This window comes from Schistocerca piceifrons, chromosome 7, assembly GCF_021461385.2.
Source record: "Schistocerca piceifrons isolate TAMUIC-IGC-003096 chromosome 7, iqSchPice1.1, whole genome shotgun sequence".
In the NCBI taxonomy this organism is placed as follows: Eukaryota; Metazoa; Arthropoda; class Insecta; order Orthoptera; family Acrididae; genus Schistocerca; species Schistocerca piceifrons.
Window position 1 is genome coordinate 9226785 of NC_060144.1, and position 14958 is coordinate 9241742.

The following is a 14958-nucleotide window of genomic DNA, read 5'->3' on the forward strand; positions in this document are numbered from 1 at the left end:
GTGTGTTAATTTTGACACCACTAGCGCTGCAGGTTTTCATGCAATTCCTGTACCCCTCAGAAATGATTATGAAATAAAACTGAAGTACGTGACGTGTGTGACGCTAGGAAAACATTAGGCAGCATGGAGAGATTCTGTATGGGACCACCCCACCCAAACGAGGACTGCGTGTCGTGCGACCCGACACGTAGTCACCGACACAGCCCGGCTAGCTCAGTCGGTAGAGCATGAGACTCTTAATCTCAGGGTCGTGGGTTCGAGCCCCACGCTGGGCGGAACGTAATTTTGTTCCGTTGCAGATGTAAATTACCGTTTCTCTGATCAATGTGACGTAATGGAAATAGCAACTTAAAACTTTGCCTACGTCTCCATCAGTCGCAAGGAAAGTGTATCTGAAGGTGAAGGTGATTTCGTAGACATGTGTCAAAGACATGTCCTGAAATGTAAGTGGTGTTGGTTGGAGAGCACATCGGTTACGTGTGAGATGTGTAGCCAAGCAGTAATGGTGCGCCATAGCTGCAAATATTAGTCGGTAATGTGAAGTGTTGTCAGCTTAAGCCTGATGATCCAGACGAGCGTAAGCACGAAGTACGCAAAACTACCGCTAGGCCGCGCCTCTTTAGCTCAGTGGCAGAGCACTGGTCTAGTAAACCAGGGGTCGTGAGTTCGATCCTCACAGGAAGCAAACGAATTTTCGAAATCAGTTGCGCGTCGTGGCCGTATAGCAAGCAGTATCTGGAACTACGAACAATTAGCAACAGGTGTTTTATTTAGAATTACTCTCAGATGTGATTGAGGCGAATGTCGCAGATAAAGCATTTTCCAAAGCGGTACAGCGTAGGGTGGGAGGCGGCAGTCTGATTTATATTTTTTACATGTGTTTTTCAAATATCACAGAGCCTCTCGCGAGCGTCGTCGTCGTCGTCGTCGACGCCGCCGCTTCTGCAGAAGTAGCAAATCGCCATCGTAGCAAATGCGGCGAGGGACGCCCTGCCTTCGATTTCGAATGCACAAAGTGTGTGGTCTTGATTCCCAATCTCTACTTGGTCGGTCTCGTAAAGGCTTGAATGTAACGAATGGGTGGGAAGCAGCAAGAGGCAGCGGCTGTGTAGAACGAAAACACAATTCCTCAGCGGTATGAGCGTTTCGAGATGACACGAATGTAAGGAATACTTGGCGGCCAGTGACCGTGTGGCCTAATGGATAAGGCGTCGGACTTCGGATCCGAAGATTGCAGGTTCGAATCCTGTCACGGTCGTGTTTTTCCAAGTCTGCAAAAGAAACACACCGTTCCAGTGTAGCTATTGAGCAGTACGAAATCGTCTGAATGTTGCTGTTGTCCATTTCCTGCTTGGAGATGCACTTGAGCTTGATACACACACAGCCAGAACGGTGTTATCTAGCGAAATGGTCGGCTGAGTGCCGTCACCGCGAGTTTCGGCTGGCATTTGCGCATCTAAGACAGCGTCGGAAAGTAACCCGTTCGGCTTCTGAGTCAAATCAAATATGTGTGTTAATTTTGACACCACTAGCGCTGCAGGTTTTCATGCAATTCCTGTACCTCTCAGAAATGATTATGAAATAAAACTGAAGTACGTGACGTGTGTGACGCTAGGAAAACATTAGGCAGCATGGAGAGATTCTGTATGGGACCACCCCACCCAAACGAGAACTGTGTGTCGTGCGACCCGACACGTAGTCACCGACGCAGCCCGGCTAGCTCAGGCGGTAGAGCATGAGACTCTTAATCTCAGGGTCGTGGGTTCGAGCCCCACGCTGGGCGGAACGTAATTTTGTTCCGCTGCAGATGTAAATTACCGTTTTTCTGATCAATGTGACGTAATGGAAATAGCAACTTAAAACTTTGCTTACGTCTCCATCAGTCGCAAGGAAAGTGTATCTGAAGGTGAAGGTGATTTCGTAGACATGTGTGAAAGACATGTTCTGAAATGTAAGTGGTGTTGGTTGGAGAGCACATCGGTTACGTGTGAGATGTGTAGCCAAGCAGTAATGGTGCGCCATAGCTGCAAATACACTCCTGGAAATTGAAATAAGAACACCGTGAATTCATTGTCCCAGGAAGGGGAAACTTTATTGACACATTCCTGGGGTCAGATACATCACATGATCACACTGACAGAACCACAGGCACATAGACACAGGCAACAGAGCATGCACAATGTCGGCACTAGTACAGTGTATATCCACCTTTCGCAGCAATGCAGGCTGCTATTCTCCCATGGAGACGATCGTAGAGATGTTGGATGTATTCCTGTGGAACGGCTTGCCACGCCATTTCCACCTGGCGCCTCAGTTGGACCAGCGTTCGTGCTGGACGTGCAGACTGCGTGAGACGACGCTTCATCCAGTCCCAAACATGCTCCATTCGTCCCTCCATTCACGCCTGTCGCGACACCACTGGAGGCGGGCTGCACGATGTTGGGGCGTGAGCGGAAGACGGCCTAACGGTGTGCGGGACCGTAGACCAGCTTCATTGAGACGGTTGCGAATGGTCCTCGCCGATACCCCAGGAGCAACAGTGTCCCTAATTTTCTGGGAAGTGGCGGTGCGGTCCCCTACGTCACTGCGTAGGATCCTACGGTCTTGGCGTGCATCCGTGCGTCGCTGCGGTCCGGTCCCAGGTCGACGGGCATGTGCATCTTCCGCCGACCACTGGCGACAACATCGATGTACTGTGGAGACCTCACGCCCCACGTATTGAGCAATTCGGCGGTACGTCCACCCGGCCTCCCGCATGCCCACTATACGCCCTCGCTCAAAGTCCGTCAACTGCACATACGGTTCACGTCCACGCTGTCGCGGCATGCTACCAGTGTTAAAGACTGCGATGGAGCTCCGTATGCTACGGCAAACTGGCTGACACTGACGGCGGCGGTGCACAAATGCTGCGCAGCTAGCGCCATTCGACGGCCAACACCGCGGTTCCTGGTGTGTCCGCTGTGCCGTGCGTGTGATCACTGCTTGTACAGCCCTCTCGCAGTGTCCGGAGCAAGTATGGTGGGTCTGACACACCGGTGTCAATGTGTTCTTTTTTCCATTTCCATGAGTGTATTAGTCGGTAATATGAAGTGTTGTCAGCTTAAGCCTGATGATCCAGACGAGCGTAAGCACGAAGTACGCAAAACTACCGCTAGTCCGCGCCTCTTTAGCTCAGTGGCAGAGCACTGGTCTAGTAAACCAGGGGTCGTGAGTTCGATCCTCACAGGAGGCAAACGAATTTTCGAAATCAGTTGCGCGTCGTGGCCGTATAGCAAGCAGTATCTGGAACGACGAACAATTAGCAACAGGTGTTTTATTTAGAATTACTCTCAGATGTGACTGTCGTCGTTGCCGCCGCTTCTGCAGAAGTAGCAAATCGCCATCGTAGCAAATGCGGCGAGGGACGCCCTGCCTTCGATTTCGAATGCACAAAGTGTGTGGTCTTGATTCCCAATCTCTAGTTGGTCGGTCTCGTAAGGGTTTGAATGTAACGAATGGGTGGGAAGCAGCAAGAGGCAGCGGCTGTGTAGAACGAAAACACAATTCCTCAGCGGTATGAGCGTTTCGAGATGACACGAATGTAAGGAATACTTGGCGGCCAGTGACCGTGTGGCCTAATGGACAGTCTGCCTTCGGCAGTGACACAGTGCGGACCGTGTTGCCTGCCGGCCGCGCTGTGGTGCGCGCGCCTGTTTGTTTACGCCGGAGCAGCTTCGCGTGTGTGGTGTTGTGAGTCTAGAACGAGATGGCACACTCGTACAGAAAAACGACTTTGAAGTTCAGTTTTGCGAACGACTATACACGACCAAAGGCACACGAGATTGAATGTTTCTTCAGAGAAGAGGTAAAAATCGATCCACAGGAACTCGTGGGAATCAATTTATCGCTCGTTTCAAGCGTCGTCTATGTCAAGCTTGTTGACGAGGCTGCTTGCGAAAGACTTCTACAACGATCACCGAACGGGTATCGTTTCTGTCATGCCGACGGGAATGTTGGTGCGGTTACAGTCGATCACGCGGGAATGGGGATCCGCACTATACGAGTCTTCGAACTTCCGTTTGAGGTCCCGTCTGAACTTGTTACCGACGCCTTTCGACCATACGGTACAGTTCTATCCCATGTGGCCGAAAAATGGACGAGTTTTACCACGTACCCCGTTTTAAATGGGGTGAGACAAATACAGATAGAACTGCGCAAGCACGTCCCCTCTTATTTGTACATAGGAGGTTGTCGAGCGATTATAATCTATGATGGGCAACCTCGCACTTGCTCGGGGTGCGGGAAAGAAGGTCACGTCCGCTCGGAATGCCTCCAGCGACGTTTAGTGCAAACTCCACGGGATGACGTTCAGGCGCCACAACCGGCGACTGTCTTACCGTTGACCTTTGTGGAAGCCCTGAGAAGCGATGTGAGGGAGACTTCCGGTGGGCACCAGCAGCTGCCCCCTATAGAGAACATGGACACCAACGGACTGGAACTCCGACCACCGGCTCCACCACAGCAGACACAGGACACCACAGAAGAGATGCAGCTGACGGCCGCTCCAGGCTCATCCGTGGTGGCTGCCAGTGCTTCTACCGAGAGCGTGATAGGCCAGGCCCAAGACGGAGGATGCGCAACCCCAACAGCCGATGCGGAAGCAAGGCAACGGAAACAGCGTTCGCCGAAGAGAAAAAAGAAGCGTCGACTGACTTCTGCTGACGATAGCCAAAGTCCCGAGGGGACAGTGGACGACAACGACAGTATCGACCTGAGACCAGTGGGTTCAACAGATACCGAGATGACGATGCAGGAACTACACAGCGACGATAACTTGAACTCTCCTTCTGGTGACCGGAAGGCGGAAGTGGAGATGACAACTGTCCAACATCAGAGCGATGACAACGTTACCTTCCATCCTTCGACCAGTTCCGGAAATATCCTGGGGGACTGGGCGCAAGAAATGGACCAACAGGAACAGGATGAAAATACGAACGCGACGATTGAGGACAGTCCTGGCCAGAGGCCGGGAGGGGTCGGGAAATGTTGACCAACTTAGTGTGTTGAGGAGCGCCGGGGGTGCGGATGGACGCTTAATGACACCGCCCTACAACTGATGAACACAAGCCAGGCGTACCGCATTGCCACGATAAACATTAATGGCATACGGACACCGCTTAAAATTCAAATGCTGAAAGATATGTTACGCGCTGCGGACGTGGATATTGTACTCCTACAAGAAGTGCGTTTCACATCGCCGCCAGAGTTCTACGGTTACGAGGCACATTATTCAGTGCACGATGAAAGTGGATGCGGTGTGGCGATTCTCACCAGGGAAGGAATAGGAGTGGAGGACGTCAGGTCTCTCCCTTCGGCACGCGGCATAGCGATCACTGTCGACGGCGTTCGTTTCATCAATTTATACGCACCATCTGGCTCCACAAAACGAAGAGAAAGGGCGACTTTTTACACCGAAGAGATAGCACCGTTGTTCGCTGGACGCTTTGATAACTATATAGTGGGCGGCGACTTTAATTGTGTCGTCGACAAAAAGGACCAAGTACCTCATTATGTGCCATGCATGGAACTGCGTGCGTTGATTACCGAAATGGCGCTTCTGGATACCTGGGAACTGCAGCATGGTGACAGACAGGGTTATACGTTTGTCACGGGACACTCGGCGAGTAGACTTGATAGAGTGTACGTGACACGAGCTCTACGGACGATGATACTGGATGCCGAAATCTGGCCAGCGGCTTTTACGGATCATATGGCGTACGTCTGTACGATTTCACTAACGCGTCAGAAGATATGGCGGAGTAAAGGTCTCTGGAAAATGAACTGTGCACTTTTACGTGACACTGAATGTCACCGGTCGATAGAGGCGTCCTGGGAGACCTGCGTTCGCCGCCAACGAGCATACACCTCGGTTCTCCAGTGGTGGATTAAATGCGCAAAACCAATGTTACGGAGAACGTTGATACGATACGGGCAGGACAAATCGCAGTGGACCCGCACAACGGCTGATTTTTATTTTACATCCCTGAGGGAGCTGATGACCCAACAACCATCGCCGGAAAGGCACACGGCCATGCGCAGGATAAAAGCCAAGTTATTACAGCTGACGAGACTAAGAATGGAAGGTATAATGGTCCGGGCGAGATTGGCGGACACAGTTGCTGCCGAAACCCCCTCCATGCACCACGTGGTATGTGAACGCCAACGACGACGCAGGACATTGATCAGGGAACTAATCTCTGAAACTGGCCAGCAAGTTGTGCACCAGCGTGATATTGCGCATGTGTTTAACGACTATTTCCGCCAGTTATATGGACCTGTACATGTGAACCACGAGACACTACATGATGTCATCTCGGAAATGCCAGATAGAGGACCACCACTGGATGCAGAGACTTTCATCACAGCGATAACAGAGGACGAGCTGACAGACGCAATTGCCAGGGGGGCTCCGAACAAGTCCCCAGGACAGGACGGCTTCCCAATTGAATTTTACCGCGCCTTTGCATACCTCATGGGACGAACCTGGATTCAGATGTACAACGAACTCCTGTTACCGCAGACTGAGATACCTGCCGAATTCACGGAGGGTATCATCATCCCAATACCCAAACCACGCGGTGGCAGAAATCCAGGAGATTATAGACCACTCACTCTCTTGAACTGCGACTATAAGATTTTCGCGCGCATCCTTGGGGCTCGCCTGCGGTCTTCACTTTCTGATAGACTCCTCATAGATCAAACTTGCCTCGGCGGTAAGAGCAACGTACATACGGCGCTCAGTGACTACCGAGATATCATCGCATTAGCAGCGGCATGCCGAGTGCGTGGGGCACTCGTCGCTATTGACTTCGATCATGCATTCGACAGAGTGGATCATACCTTTTTGCATGCGGTGATGGGCAGATTGGGAATCCCACAGGCCTTCATCCTAGTGATCATGCGACTGTTACACGGCGTACGATCAAAGGTCTCGGTGAATGGGCGAGGCACTGACTACATTGTTATTTCAAGGTCAGTTCGTCAAGGTTGCCCCCTTTCGATATTTTTGTATGCAATGGCTTTGGAACCCTGTCTATATGGTCTCCGAAGACGGTTGGAGGGAGTGCCGTTGCCACAACTGACCTTTCATTGCCGCGCTTATGCTGACGATATGATGCTGGTGGCACGGACAGGCGAAGAAGTACGTACGGCGTTGGCATGGATACAGTGATATGGGATGGCGGCAGGAAGCGTGCTTAATCTACACAAAACACGCTGCATGAATGTCGGTCGAGGATTACAACCGGGGGAGGAAGGCCCGCTCATCTTGTTTAAGACCATAAAATGCCTAGGTATTACGTTCCACACGGATGTGCAGCGGACAGCAGCGGATAACTACCGACGCATATTGAGGCTGATGCGGACAATGATTCAGAGGGTGACCTATGTTAACGTATACCTAGCACCGAGACTCACTCACGTAGCGCATGTCCTGCCTTTAACGCGCACAATGGCATCACGGATACAAGCAACTTTCGGAACCTACGTGAGTGTGGGACACCTGTTTAAGATCCGATACACAACGCTTACGCTACCACCTGGAGAGGGTGGACTTGGTCTAGTGAACGTATATGAAAAGGCACGGGCGTTATTCGTCAGTACGATTTTCCGACAGTGGCGCGGTCAATTTCACAATATCTCGGGTGCGTTGGCCGATGTACTAGCGCCCACTTCAATGTTGCCCCCAGTCGATGTGGGCCATATTTCACCGAAGCTGTCACATTTCAAGTCTTTTTTTTTGGAGCTTAGCTATGTCAGAGATCCCTTCCCAACAACACGACTACCGAAGACGCGAGACGTATACCAACTCTTACTGCGCCGGTGCCCCAGGAATACCCTGGAAAATAAGTACCCAGACAAGAACTGGCGACAGATATGGCGCGTTATACGGAACGTTTACCTCCCAGCGTCGGTACGCTCAACATGGTATGTGGTGATAAATAGGAAGTTCGCAACGAATCAACGGCGGCACGCGATTCATTTGGCAGACACTCCACTATGTTTAGACTGCGCAACAGTGGACACTGATGAACATCGTTTAACATGTAGTGGGACGGCTCCAGTGTGGCACTTGGCACAACAGATATTGGCGTTCCTGTTACGCTCCGCCCCTCACACAATTTCATCAGACACACTTTTTTTCCCCCAAGAATATTATTTCCCGGTCCAAAAAACCAATGCAGTGACATGGGTGCGGGGAATGGTGGTGGGCTACGTGTATAACGAATCGGAAAAGGACAAAATTGATTTTTGGCATTTTCTCCTGGATGGACACACGAAGCTGCAACAGCATAAGAAATATAGACAAGACTTCGCTAATTACTTGCGACTTACATTTACCGACCCGCCGGCCAGATGGGGTGTGACGGGTGAGAGATGAGATAGACGAAAAAGCCGAGACAGACATCGATCACACTTACGGACCTTTAGTTAATTTCGAGAAGACGACCCAGTCTTACACCAACGTCTGGAGAACGAGTCGATAGATGGCTCTCTTGCTCTATCGAACGTCGGGTCGTGAGCAGGTGTCGCCCCCGACACGAATTTCATTTCATTGCTAAAGGAGCATGTTTCTTTTGTATTTGTACTATCCGCAATGTCTTCATGTCTTTCATATTGGAATTTTCAGTTTTATTCATTTCCTTAATTAATTTTCTAATTAGCCACTATTTGTCAACATATGGACTTTGTAGACACTATTTATGCGATAGTACAACAACATGCATGTCAGCAAAGGTGGTAAGCCTGACATTGGACACAAAAAAAAAAAAAAAAAAAAAAAAAAAAAAGGGTTCTAGGCGCAAAAAAAAAAAAAATGGATAAGGCGTCGGACTTCGGATCCGAAGATTGCAGGTTCGAATCCTGTCACGGTCGTGTTTTTCCAATTCTGCAAAAGAAACACACCGTTTTAGTGTAGCTATTGAGCAGTACGAAATCGTCTGAATGTTGCTGTTGTCCATTTCCTGCTTGGAGATGCACTTGAGCTTGATACACACACAGCCAGAACGGTGTTATCTAGCGAAATGGTCGGCTGAGTGCCGTCACCGCGAGTTTTGGCTGGCATTTGCGCATCTAAGACAGCGTCGGAAAGTAACCCGTTCGGCTTCTGAGTCAAATCAAATATGTGTGTTAATTTTGACACCACTAGCGCTGCAGGTTTTCATGCAATTCCTGTACCTCTCAGAAATGATTATGAAATAAAACTGAAGTACGTGACGTGTGTGACGCTAGGAAAACATTAGGCAGCATGGAGAGATTCTGTATGGGACCACCCCACCGAAACGAGAACTGCGTGTCGTGCGACCCGACACGTAGTCACCGACGCAGCCCGGCTAGCTCAGTCGGTAGAGCATGAGACTCTTAATCTCAGGGTCGTGGGTTCGAGCCCCACGCTGGGCGAAACGTAATTTTGTTCCGCTGCAGATGTAAATTACCGTTTCTCTGATCAATGTGACGTAATGGAAATAGCAACTTAAAACTTTGCCTACGTCTCCATCAGTCGCAAGGAAAGTGTATCTGAAGGTGAAGGTGATTTCGTAGACATGTGTCAAAGACATGTTCTGAAATGTAAGTGGTGTTGGTTGGAGAGCACATCGGTTACGTGTGAGATGTGTAGCCAAGCAGTAATTGTGCGCCATAGCTGCAAATATTAGTCGGTAATATGAAGTGTTGTCAGCTTAAGCCTGATGATCCAGACGAGCGTAAGCACGAAGTACGCAAAACTACCGCTAGGCCGCGCCTCTTTAGCTCAGTGGCAGAGCACTGGTCTAGTAGACCAGGGGTCGTGAGTTCGATCCTCACATGAGGCAAACGAATTTTCGAAATCAGTTGCGCGTCGTGGCCTTATAGCAATCAGTATCTAGAACGACGAACAATTAGCAACAGGTGTTTTATTTAGAATTACTCTCAGGTGTGATTGAGGCGAATGTCGCAGATAAAGCATTTTCCAAAGCGGTACAGACCATCTCCGGCGGTACACCGCAAGGTTACCGCCCTTCGATTGTGCCTTTTTCGCGCTAATCGAAGTGTTAGGGGTTCCAGGTGCCAGCCAGCCAGCCAGCCAGCCAGCCAGCCAGCCAGCCAGCAGTTCCCGGTCCCGGCCTGCAGCAGTGGTCCCGCAGCCAGCCAGCCAGCCAGCCAGCCAGCCAGCCAGCCAGCCAGCCACCCAGCCAGCCAGCCAGCCCTCCGGTGGCAGCAGCAGTCCAGCCAGCAGCAGTCCAGCCAGCAGCAGTCCAGCCAGCAGCAGCAGCAGCAGCAGCAGCAGCAGCAGCAGCCGCAGCCGCAGCCGCCGCCGCCCCGGCCCCGTCCGCGGCAGCAGCGTCCCTGCCTCTCGCCGTCGCCGTCGCCGTCGCCGTCGCCGTCGCCGTCGCCGTCGCCGTCGCCGTCGCCGTCGCCGTCGCCGTCGCCGTCGCCGTCCGTCGTCCCCCAGTGTGTGTCCTGTCCTTTTAGTGCTGTGTTTTTCTTTCTTCTTCTTGTCGTCATGTCCGCCCCCACCACCACCGTCACTACTACCACCACCGCCATCGTGTATACGTCCCCTTCCGCCGCCTCCACCACTATCACTTGGTGTGCCCAATCCCACCCCCCTCCTTCCATCCCTCCCCTCCTCTCTATCCCTTCGCCCTCGCTCTTTGTCTCCCCGTCTCCCGCCTCTTCCTCTCGTTCTGATCCTTTCCCCCCACTCCCCCAGCCTGTCACTGCAGCTCCGGCTAGGGTGGTGGCCCGTCGGGCCACTGCCCACGCCCAGCTCTCCCCATCGCCATCGCCATCGCCATCGCCATCACCGCCACCACCGACATCATCGTCACCATCACCATCACTGCCACATTCGCCTGCACCGTCACAGTCACTATCTCCGGCGCCGCCTGCTGCGTCCGTGCCGGGACCTGTCCCTTCCCACCACCTCCCCATCGTTCCCGTCCCTCCTGTCACCACCCGCCCATCTGCCGCTGTCAAACGCCCTAGTGGCGCCTCCACTTCCTCTGCTCCTAAAAAGGCTCCACCCCGCCCGCCATCCCCACCCCAAAATGCCATGGACGTCTCCTCACCAGGCCCCGCTCCCTCCTCCTCCTCCTCCTCCTCCCCACCCGGTCTCTACAAATATCTCCTGTCCCGTCCCGATCCTTCCTTCCTCGAGGCCCGGAATCTCTCCCTCCTCCTCCGCCAACATTTCCCTGGCGTCCCCATCTCCCTCCTTACTCCCAGACGGGATTCTGTTCTTATCTCCTCCCCCAGCCCAACCCTCCATACTGACATCCTCTCCCGCCTCCCCATCACCCGTTTTGGTCCTCACGCCTCCCTCACCCCTGCTCCCTCCCCATCTCCTACCCGCCAACCCCAACCCCCGCGTCGCCCGCCGACCCTCACCGCCGTGATCACTCGGCTTAGCCCGTCGATCACGGAGGAGGAGGTGCTGGCGGAGCTGAAGGCCCATCCCACCCTGGAGGTGCGGGCGGTCCGCCGCATTTTCAACGCGACCGGCCCCACCCGCCTTATGCGGGTTTTCTCTGAGGACGCCCCCTCCATTGACCGTCTCCTAAAGGAGGGTGCCCTCCTCTTCAATCAGCGGTACAAGGTCGACCCCTCCCGTTCCCCCCCTCAATCCCTGCGCTGCCAGAGATGTCTGCGCTACAATGCACATCCAACAGCAGAGTGCCGCGAGGCCCCCACCTGCCCACATTGTCGGCAAGCGCACTTCCTCCGGCAGTGCCCCAACCTCCAATCCCCTCCCTCCTGTAATACCTGCAGCCTCCCCCACCCCACCTACTCCCAAAAGTGCAAAGCCCGACCCCCTCCCACCACTCCTGAACTCACCGTACCTGTCCGTCCCCTGGACGCCCCCACCCCTCCTGGCAATTCCCTTCGTCCCCCCCCCACTGCTGAGGACATCATCAGGTTCCTCACCATTGTCCTTCAAAACGTCCATCCCTTTCAGCGCCCCCACACCTTACAACAGATCTCCCTCGCCGCCCGTTCCATATTCCACCTTAAAATGTACGCCACCTTTTCCAATAACCAGGCCCATTTCACCTTCTCCCGCCTTGACACCCTCGTCTAAGTCCTTATCATGGCGCGACAGCATCGTATCCTTTTCAACAATATCCGCTCCCTTCCCGCCAACAAGAACCTCTTCCTGCACACCCTTGCTACCCACCGTGTGGATGCCTTCCTCCTCAATGAAACCTTCCTCCAACCCCACCACTCCATCCACACCTCCCCCTATCTCCTCCACCGCTCCGATAATCCCCTCCCAGTTGCGCGTGGCGGAGTTGCCATTGGCCACCACCGCCAGATCCCCGTTCGGCTCCAGCCTCTCCTTCCCGACCCCACCGAACACCTGATCCTTAGTCTCTTCTTCCCCGGCCTTACCATTACCTGTGCCACCATCTATGTCCGCCCCAACGCCCCTCTTCCTTTCGACTTCCTCTCCCACATCGACCGTACCTTCTCCTCCTATGTGATCGCCGCCGACCTCAACATCCATAGTCGCTCCGCTGCCCAGTTACGGCGGTGGCATCGGTTCCTCTCCTCCCTTCAAGGTGACCTCATCCCCATCCCCCAGCATACTCGTCCCGAATCCAACTCCACTCCCGATGTTATCCTCTCCTCCCCCAACCTCCTTGGTCGCATTACGGTGGATGTCCTGGAGCCTATTGGTAGCGACCATCTCCCTGTCCTCCTCACCGTTTCAGACGGCCGTCGCCCCCGCCCCGACCCTCGTCATGACCCTCCCCCTAAGTACATCCATGACTATTCCCGTGCCAACTGGAATGCCTACCGGGATACCCTCTCCACTCAGGTCGATAGCCACCCTCTCGCCTACCGCCGTCCTGATGATGTCACCCATGCCGCCTCCTTTCTCCAGCAGACCTTGTCTGAGGCCGTGGAGGCCCACGTCCCTACTGTTGCCATCCACCCCCACCGTCCTACCTTACCACCACAGGCCGTCCTCCTCCTCCGTGAATCCCGTCGTCTCTACCGTGCCTTCCTCCGCACGCGTGACCCGGACACCCTACGACGCCACCGGCAACTACAGCGACACATTCGAAATTTGCTCGCGGCCAAGAAACGCCGGGACTGGCGACAGACATGCACCCGTTTAACTGCTACCCTCCCTATAAACTCGTCCAAGTTCTGGACCGCCTTCCGTCGCCTTACCGGAACTAAACCCTCCCCCTACTATCCTCTTCTCCACGATGATCGCCCCTTTCCTGACGCCCTTAGTAAGGCCAATCACTTTGCCTCCTACCTGTCCGATGTGTTTTCCATCCCTGATGATCCCCAGTTCGATTACTCCCTCTTCCCAGATATCCGCGATCGAACTGATACCTCTGTCCCTCCCCTCGCTCCTGGTTTCCAGTACTTGGACAACATTCCACACACGGACCTTAATGCCCCCATCACCACACAGGATCTCATCAATACACTCCGCACCAAACGCAACACCGCTCCTGGTCACGATCGTGTCACCTACCGTCACCTTCGTGAAGCTCCTGTCTCTTTTCTCTCCACCCTGGCCAGGCTCTACAATGTAGTCCTGTCCACCGGTTACTACCCCGACCTGTGGAAAACCTCCCGTATCCTCATGTTCCTCAAACCTGGCAAACCGCCGTCCGCCGTCTCCTCCTACCGTCCCATCAGCCTTACCTCGGTCTTCAGCAAGGTCCTGGAATCTATCCTCACCCGCCGCATCCACCAGCATCTCCGCCAGCACCGCCTCCTCCCCGTTACCCAGTGTGGCTTTCGGCCGTCCTTCTCTTCCGACGATCTTCTCCTTCACCTCACTCATCTCCTTTCCGAACAGCTCAATTCCCGTCGCTCTGCAATCTTCCTCTCTCTTGACCTCGAACGCGCATATGACCGCGTATGGCATTCCGGTCTCATCTTCAAGCTCCAAACCTTCGCCCTTCCCATTAACTACGTTCGTCTGATCGGTTCCTTTCTCTCCCGCCGTCCTTCCTATGTCACCATCCATAACACCGATTCCTACACCTTTTTCCCCTCCGCCGGTGTGCCCCAAGGCTCCGTCCTCTCCCCCCTTCTGTACTTGTTGTACACGGCGGACATGCCGCCGCCGTCACCCCCCGTCCACCTTCTCCAGTTTGCCGATGACACCGCCTTCCTTGCCCTTGCCCCCACCCTGCGACGCTCCCAACACCTTCTCCAATCCCATCTTGACCGGTTCACCGCTTGGTGCAACCAGTGGTTGCTCAAGGTCAATCCTTCCAAAACCCAGGCGATCATTGTAGGCAAAACCACTCCCTCCTTCCGCCTCCTTGATTTCTATCTCACCGTTTATGGCCGTCCCATCGCTCTCACCCCCACCCTTAAGTACCTTGGCGTCACCCTCGACCGTCGCCTCTCCTGGACTCCCCATCTCCAGACAATCCAAGCCAAGGCACGTTCCCGACTCCGTCTCCTCAAGCTCCTTTCCGGCCGAACGTGGGGTCTGGACCCCTCCACCATCCTCCACACCTATAAGTCCCTCATCCGCCCTATCCTCTGTTACGCCCATCCCGCCTGGATCTCCGCCCCCCCTTCCTTTTATAAATCCCTCCAAATCCTTGAACGCCATGCTCTCCGCCTTGCCTATCGCATCCGTCTCCCTTCCCCCACGCGGATCCTGTATGACCTTATCCCCTTCCCCCACCTCCTCCTCTTCCTCGAAAGGATACGAATCCTATACACCTCCCGTAAACTCGATCCTCCTCACCCGCTCGTCTCCCCGATCCTCTCCCACCCCCGCCCGCTGCCGCGCCTGTACTCCCACGTCCCACCTGGTCTCCATCTCTCCACCCTCCTTACCCTCTCCCAAGGTGGTTTCCGCCAGCTCCCCCTCCCTGATGATGTCCTCCTCCCCTGCATCTACCCCTCCTATCAACTTTGATCCTCCCCCCCCTCCTGTGTCCTTTCCTTCAG

At 53.9% G+C, this 14958-nt stretch overlaps 7 non-coding genes across 7 annotated transcripts; all 7 read left to right on the forward strand.

Moving 5' to 3' along the window:
- Window positions 1-202: 202 nt before the first annotated feature.
- On the forward strand, window positions 203-275 carry Trnak-cuu. The gene has a single exon. It is a non-coding gene; the product is annotated as a tRNA-Lys (tRNA).
- Window positions 276-613: 338 nt separating this feature from the next.
- On the forward strand, window positions 614-685 carry Trnat-agu. Its single transcript has one exon. It is a non-coding gene; the product is annotated as a tRNA-Thr (tRNA).
- Window positions 686-1185: 500 nt separating this feature from the next.
- Window positions 1186-1258, forward strand: Trnar-ucg. Its single transcript has one exon. It is a non-coding gene; the product is annotated as a tRNA-Arg (tRNA).
- Window positions 1259-1710: 452 nt separating this feature from the next.
- Window positions 1711-1783, forward strand: Trnak-cuu. Its single transcript has one exon. It is a non-coding gene; the product is annotated as a tRNA-Lys (tRNA).
- A 1377-nt stretch (window positions 1784-3160) lies between these two features.
- Trnat-agu lies at window positions 3161-3232 on the forward strand. The gene has a single exon. It is a non-coding gene; the product is annotated as a tRNA-Thr (tRNA).
- Window positions 3233-9365: 6133 nt separating this feature from the next.
- On the forward strand, window positions 9366-9438 carry Trnak-cuu. Its single transcript has one exon. It is a non-coding gene; the product is annotated as a tRNA-Lys (tRNA).
- Window positions 9439-9776: 338 nt separating this feature from the next.
- Trnat-agu lies at window positions 9777-9848 on the forward strand. Its single transcript has one exon. It is a non-coding gene; the product is annotated as a tRNA-Thr (tRNA).
- Window positions 9849-14958: the final 5110 nt, after the last annotated feature.